Genomic DNA, 7,438 nt, shown 5'->3' on the forward strand with positions numbered 1-7,438 from the left:
AGATACAACGGCCAACTATATTTAAATATAGCGAGACTAAATTAAAAAATCCTTGGATCGAGATATTTTTCTTTTCATTTTCCCCGAGGATATGTTTGTTCCATTCAACGATATTGCAAAAAATAATTCACTAGATATTGCAGAAAAATGGATAACGTGTCCTAATTCGAAGGCGAAATTATCATTCATAAATAGAATACATTAATATTGAATGAATTGAAATAAGTTGCTGCTTTATATTTTATGTATTTATAATATAATGCTTTGGTATAAAACTTTATGTAAATTTTATAATATAATGAACGACATAATAATTTAATGTGAAGATTGGCTATTTAATCGAACCATGACACTACCAATATTGATTGACGTTAATATTACTTAAGGATAATTACATGGAATTCCAAATTTCACAAAGAACGTTACAGGGATCGTTTATATATTTTGTCAACCACGTACGCTGACTTTTATTCATATAAAGAGGCAAGCATGTGTCTAAATTCATTTTTGTCTAAGTTTTGTAATTATTTCTAATACCATCATAGAAGTATTACTTCATCAAATCAAGTATGGTAAACAATTTAAGGAACAAAATTCTAAAATTTCTTTTGAAAAACGTTATATAGAAATATCCTATATACTGTTGGCCTGGCTATGTAAACTACTACCTTATATCTGCTTCGTGTAAGTATATTCTAATTCTGTAATTCCTTGAATCATATTTCTATCCATTTCTGCTTCGACACCTCAACTACAATCCTCATTACAGACCACTTGGGAGGCTTATTTCGATTGATCGACTTAAGTATATCGTATCGGCGATCAGGTATCGCAATGACAAAAATTCGAGGGGAGCCAAGTAAAAAGATCACGCACGTGATCGTGTGTGCCGTGCCGTCGTATGTTATTAGCAGGTAGCTTGTTAGGCGGTCGGTTTGTGGATAATGGCAGGTATTACAACACGCGACCGTTATTAACCCCTCGATCGGTCTCCCTTGCTCCATTACGACCCCTTTGAATCTGTCTTTATTTCGCCCTTGTGGCGCGGCTTGTTCACTCGACGAAGGGGAACACCCCGGCAGACAAGATATAAATCATTATTCATAATAAGCTGTCGCAACAAAAAACTTGTACCGACAGATCTTAGCTACGCTAAATGATCGCCATCGTAGTCCTCGGTCCATCGGTTCTTTGGAAGACCTCGAGAGAAGATCACCTTGCAATTAAAGGACGCCGGTTTCAGTAACCGTGCCACCTCTTTTCAACTTAGTTTCAAATCTGGTTAGGACGAGGGTTAAGTAGTTATGATAACCAAGTAGATAGAAGTGTCTAAAGTGTTTCCTCGATACAAATTATGACAACGAACGCTTGGGAATATTTTCACTCGCCGCAGGTGTATGGCGATCGGTAATCCCTGTCTGAAGAGGGAATATTAAGATTTGCTCTCGTTTAGGAGTATTAGGAACGTCTGAGCAATTCATCAATAAGGAAAAACAACACTTTATTAATTATACTTTATTAATTTTTCATGTTTTGGTATCAACATACTTTAGTATCATTTATTAGAAAAATTGATGGCGGCTTTAAGAGGCTGGTCAACGTAACGTTTCCCAAGCGTGGCCGAGCATGCGACGAGGGCTATGCCCGGGAATCATATCGGGTCGTTCGAACATGGTGAAGAACACGTCTTCATTTTAGCAGTTAGAAGGTGGCGGTGACATTCCAAGGGATCAGGACGTGGGCCGAGCGGAAAAGACACGATATTCCCCTGCACGAGAGGATCGATGTCCTGGAGAACGTGGTCTTCACCGTCCTCGTCAGGCAGCACTTCGTATCCCAGTCGTCTTCGTCGTGTGGGTCCGAGCGTGCCGGACATAGCACCGCGTCCCCGCGATCGCCAGGGTTTTGCCGTTGCGCGACCCGAGTTTTTCGCCCGACTCTCCTCTGGCGGCAACTCGAGGCCTGGCAAGCCGGGAGTGCATTACACGTAATTAGACGCCAGGGTGGCCCCAAGGTATGTCCGACAAACGGTCCTCCTCTTCCCTCCTCCGCCTTCCGCCATCGCCTTTTCCTTCTCGGCTCTCTTTCTTCATCTCTATCCTTCTTTGTTCGTTTCTTTCTTCCTTTCTTTCACTGTATTTCTACCTACGTACCTGTTGCCATCCCTTTTCTCTGTCTTCTTCCTCGCTGCCTTCCCCCTGTCTCTTTACCATTTTGTCGCTGTCTCCCCTACCTTAATCTCTCCTTGCGTCCTCCGATACCTCGGGAGCACGGCTTGAGAAACTGACTTCGTGCCCAGCTTCGTTTTATGTTTCTTCGCTTCGAGTTCCTCCCTTCCTACAGCTGTTCCTGTTTCGTCGCCCCGTCCTTACTTATCCGCGCTTCTTCCTCTCCGTGGCCCGACTCCTTCGTTTCCGAATCGTTCCCCTTCCTCCATCCCGAACGCCGTATACTTACCTATGTAACTCTTTGTAACTCGCTGCGAAACTGACCACTATTAGGAACACCGAGAACCGACGTGTGCGGCCACTTTGTTCCACCTGGACCGAGACCCACGCTGGGAACGGTGACGACACTTGCCCGGTGTCGAGAGATTGAACGATTTGTTCTGTGGATTGCGTCTTGAAACTTTCGTTTCGTTTTAAGCATGGTGCTTGTTACGAAATCGAGGTTCGAGACAAGGGTACACAGCAAACTCCTATATAGGGTATTAAAAAAAAAAACATTCAGTAACACGAGAAATGACGGTGATTTCGTTTAATTTATAATATTGTTGCGAGTACCCTTTGGATGGATCCAAGGCCTACTGGTGTTCGCGACTGGAACAAGAAGACAGCGAGAAGAAGGCGATCGGATCGATCGCTTGTCAAGTTGTCAGATTCGAGCAAGAGGCTATTGAGAGCAGACGTTCCGAAGCTACATTTAATTGCATTCCTATTGTACACATTTCTATTGTAAAGCTGGTTGTTATTTATTAAAGTTCGTGTTTACTCATTATGCCGAAACGCAACAATATCGTTTGTTTATATCATGTTGCATAAATGAATCGAACATATTTCTAAAATGCACTAAGAATTACGCCGAATTCTCTAGAGTTGCTAGTTTGTCCTAGCACGAATGTATCAGAGCACAAAGGGTTAAAATGACACCTGGGTGGCAGGCACCCTGGGAACGTCCCTGCCATCGACAAGTACGATCGTGGTATGCGTGTCGCCAAGTGAAAGAGGCGAACGAACATTGTATCGTCTCGGTCTGCGCAAAAATTTCCAACTAATTATATTTGTGCGTGTGCGAACACGTGTTTCACGCTTGCACGGACAGTCAATGGAAACTGTGACTATCGTCGAACAGGTTGTTACACGGTCCTGTCGTTGTGCAAGAGACTGGTACACTTAAGAAGAAGGGAATGGGAGAAGATGGAGAAGACAAGAAAAGGTTCATAGAAAAAGCGCTAGCACCGTTTAAAGCAAGATGCACCGGCGCGTTCTAAGTGTAATTACCATTGGCGCAATTAATTTAGCTAAATAGCCCTGGCATTAATTTACAATGTGAATCTCCCTCTTTTTGATGTCCTTTTCTCTTCTATTTAATGCCTTCGAGCTGCGTGTATCGACATTCCTTTCGCGACGTACACGTCGGCGTAGCCTCGTAAATTTCAACTGGTTTATAAATTATTTGCAAAAAATTGGGGCATCTCGAAGCATGTTCTGAAATTAACGATAAAACTACCGAGTCAGTCAACTTGACTCGTGTATTTCAAACTTCTTCCTAAAGTCAGTCAATCATTAACAATACTTTTATCGGAGTATTTAGGGATAATTATTTTAACTCTTTGTTTATTACTGAACCACTTGTTAATTTTGTTATGTATCTATTTGTATTTTTATTGAATATTTGAAGAAACCTAAGAAAATCTGTGCATATTGTATATGGAGCATATTTATTTATTTCATCTGCTTCTGTTGCGCAATATTATTTATATTCATACTATTTTTTGAGTAGCTCATTTAGGGGTAGATTCATAAAACTCCTGCGAGTATGGAATCCCTCTTTTCAAATCCAGATTCTCCAGCCAACGTGACAATGTTCTTGTAGTGCCATCTAGCAGTTCAACTATGCAACAAGTACAGGTGTATCGTGGTAAAGAACAGGTAGAACGAAGCGAGCTGGGGCCTCTCGCAGGAATAAATCTTACGAGCTTTGCTTCTGGTCCAAGGTAAGGAAGTTCTACTTTCCTTGAATATATTTAAACAATCAGACCAATTCGGAGATATATAGTGTACTATATTATGCAACCACCCCTATGATTTTCATTATTATTTGACAGAATAAAATTTATTTTATCGTGGTTGTCACAGATCAGAAGTATTGATCAGATAAGAAGTCTTGTATTACATTGTATTTCTTTGTACTTTCTTCTACTTTAGCATTATTTCTATTATCTAATATTTTTCATATATTTTTTCTTGTAAGTTTTCAGGGTAGGGTCCAATTTTTTCGGATACAATCTTACAGATTTTATTGATAAAGACGTATTCGATGGAAATAATACAAAATACCTTAATTCATCTTGGCTTATACAACATGGAGAGCGAGGTGTTCATATGAGGAAAGTAAATTGATTCAAGCTGAGTAACATGTGATATCTTTAATCGTATATTTCCTCAAATTTTTCCGTGTTATTATGTAGTATTATTAGTTATCATACCTGACCTGTTTGATGTGTAATCCATTGTTTATTGAAGGCAGGTTTGCAACACGGTGTAACAGTCTCGCATTTTTGGTGACTAATGCGTGATTATAACACGAATGACGTGATTCACGGATTATAATGACGAGGAAAATTTTGAAATGTTTTTTATTAATAGGGAATGGGAGTATTTTAATTACTTAGATGTTTCTAATGGAGCATATTATAAAACAGAATGTTTCCTACCTCCTTCTGTACTTTAACACCTTGAACGCCACGTCACCCATACATGGGTGACAGAGCTTTTCCGAGAAAAATGTTAATGAAAACAAATCTGGAGAAAAATTCGTAAATTTTGATGAGAATCAAAAATAATACGACAAATATTAAGTTCTATAGTTTCTAATCTTCTCGAGACAAAGTTTTAGTCCTGCAGACCTTTCCATGTGAATCAGTCTGGCAATCAACGTGTTAATGTCGCTTTTATTGACAAGACATTGATAAACATGCACTACAAGAATATAAACCATCACTCAACTAAATTATGTACATGAAACTATCTACACGGAGAGCATTGGAATCCTGAATAATTTGCTTACCTTTAGCGATAGAAAAAAAAGTGTCGAACGTGAATGAGAAAAACGAAATCATCGTAGGACTATTATTGCGCGTTAAAGAGGTGCAATCGCCGCGAGTCCATTGGCATTTGCTGGTGGTCCAATTAGCGTAGCATCCGATAAACGAACGCGCGACGGGGTGGCTGCGCAATTGCTGGTAGGCAGCCATATAAATTTCTTAGTAGCAACCGGTAAGCCGGTCGGTGGACGACCAGGCTAACTGTGCTGTACACGCCAAGCTGACTTTCTTGCGTGGTCAGCGAACAGGCGCGCTCACTAAAGGGTATTAAACGCCTTCTTCGTAGACTGGCCGATGATTGCACCAACGACAGTTACTATCTGGAAACTGCCGCCTTCCGTCAAACGGCAAGTAGCAGAGAGTGACTATACAGTTAACCCTTTGACTGCGAGAATATTTTTGCTAGAAATTCTAAGGGGCGCGTCACTCAAACAGGGTCGAGATCGTATTTTAAGCGTCTTACTTAAATGGCGAAATTTTCAAAATTCAAACAATTTTTGAAGAAAACCTTACAGAGGATGACAAGACGAAACTTTCTTTATATTTATAGTTTATTCAACCGATGTTTAGTTTTAAAAATGAACAGTGAAAGCTTGGAAGTTCTTTCTCCTGAAATTTAATTATGTTATAAAATATACATTGTTGCAACTCGGCTGAATGTCATCGGAATGGTTTCGAATTTCCATTATTGTATATTAATATTTAATTGCTAATGAGTAAATCAATTTTACATAGTGTGAGTCATTTTTATTTTCTAGCAGGCAACATATGAATATGAATGTTTAATAGAAAACATTGTCAAAATCGTTTATATACTCATGTATCGTACTAGCAGATCTTTTGAGAAATACATAAATTTACAGGTTCGCGTGGGAATATTTGACTTTCGGCCAGTGCTCGTTCTTCTGTCCATTGCTTATTGTTAGCCAGGTATTTCAGACTAATCTGCCAATAGCTTTTCGTTATGCTCCAACCACCGAAGATGTTTGGATTTTAGTTTGCGTTTCGACACCTGCGATACATTGTCGCGTTTTCGTGATCGGTGATGTTGTAGCATTCGAATGCTTTAGGTAATTTCTCGTTGAGCTTCGATATCGTCAATTAGATTTTTCGTGTACGATTTTACTTAAAGGTACGTGCATAATATTAATTTTACCTCTTCAAATTAATTCCATTTCAAATTTGTCTACTCTTAAAATGTTTTCATGATTGTAAAAACATTATTTTCTTTTTATGGAAGAGGAATTCTCTTTACTCTATGTTTATTCTTATTTATAGAACAATAAATCTTATGCAGAATGGAAGAAGACGTGAATTCCTTCGATGAGTATAGATCTGCACAACCAGTACCCAGGAAATCTCGGAAGTCGCACACGTGGAAATACTTTACAAGTAGTAAGTAAAGATGTTTGAGTGAAAATTTATTGAATTATAATTGGTTACGTATCCACCCAATTTACATTTATGTTTTTAGTTTGGTATAGGATCAAAGCAGAGATTAATGGGACGAAATACGAGGATTCAAGTAAGGGGAGTCACGATTTCTGTAAGTTTCGTATATTTTATATAAATTATTCACTTAAAAAAATACTCTTGAAACAATAATAATTCGTATAATGGGATTATAAATAACAATTTTGTAATCGTCCGATGTTAACAACATTTCCATATTACAGAGTCCTTTTTTACTTACATAAGGTAACAAGATGATAAATCATTTTAAATTACAGGCAAACATTTAGTCCTCTTAAAAATAAAAAAATTAATGAATTATTCAGTGAAGCTTAGAATTATTTTCAATTAGAGTTGACTACATCCCTATTTCGATAACTTTTTTTGCAGAACGATATGGATAAATTATCGACGGTGTTACCACTAGAGGTCTACGTTTTGCAGTCATTTGACCATCCGTGTTTCACATTTTGTAACGTAAAGCGTAGAACAAGGATAGTTAAATGCTGGTTGCTCAGGCCTGAAATGATAATGCACTAACGTCGATAAGTTAGCCATGGAGATCTGCAAACAGAATTTATCCGGATGAAAATATCTGTTTCGAGTTATTGTTTTATCTACAGTTGAATACTGATATGAAAAATATAACAAGTAAATATT

At 38.5% G+C, this 7,438-nt stretch overlaps 1 long non-coding RNA gene across 1 annotated transcript in view; it reads left to right on the plus strand.

Moving 5' to 3' along the window:
• Window positions 1–6,651: 6,651 nt before the first annotated feature.
• The window catches only part of LOC128890592 (uncharacterized), a 17,455-nt gene continuing 16,668 nt past the window's right edge, over window positions 6,652–7,438 (plus strand). The window contains exons 1-2 of the long non-coding RNA XR_008460652.1: window positions 6,652–6,721; window positions 6,801–6,872. This is a non-coding gene — a long non-coding RNA (uncharacterized LOC128890592). The remainder of the gene's footprint in view (window positions 6,722–6,800; window positions 6,873–7,438) is intronic.

This window comes from Hylaeus anthracinus, unplaced genomic scaffold, assembly GCF_026225885.1.
Source record: "Hylaeus anthracinus isolate JK02 unplaced genomic scaffold, UHH_iyHylAnth1.0_haploid 12001, whole genome shotgun sequence".
Taxonomy (NCBI): Eukaryota; Metazoa; Arthropoda; class Insecta; order Hymenoptera; family Colletidae; genus Hylaeus; species Hylaeus anthracinus.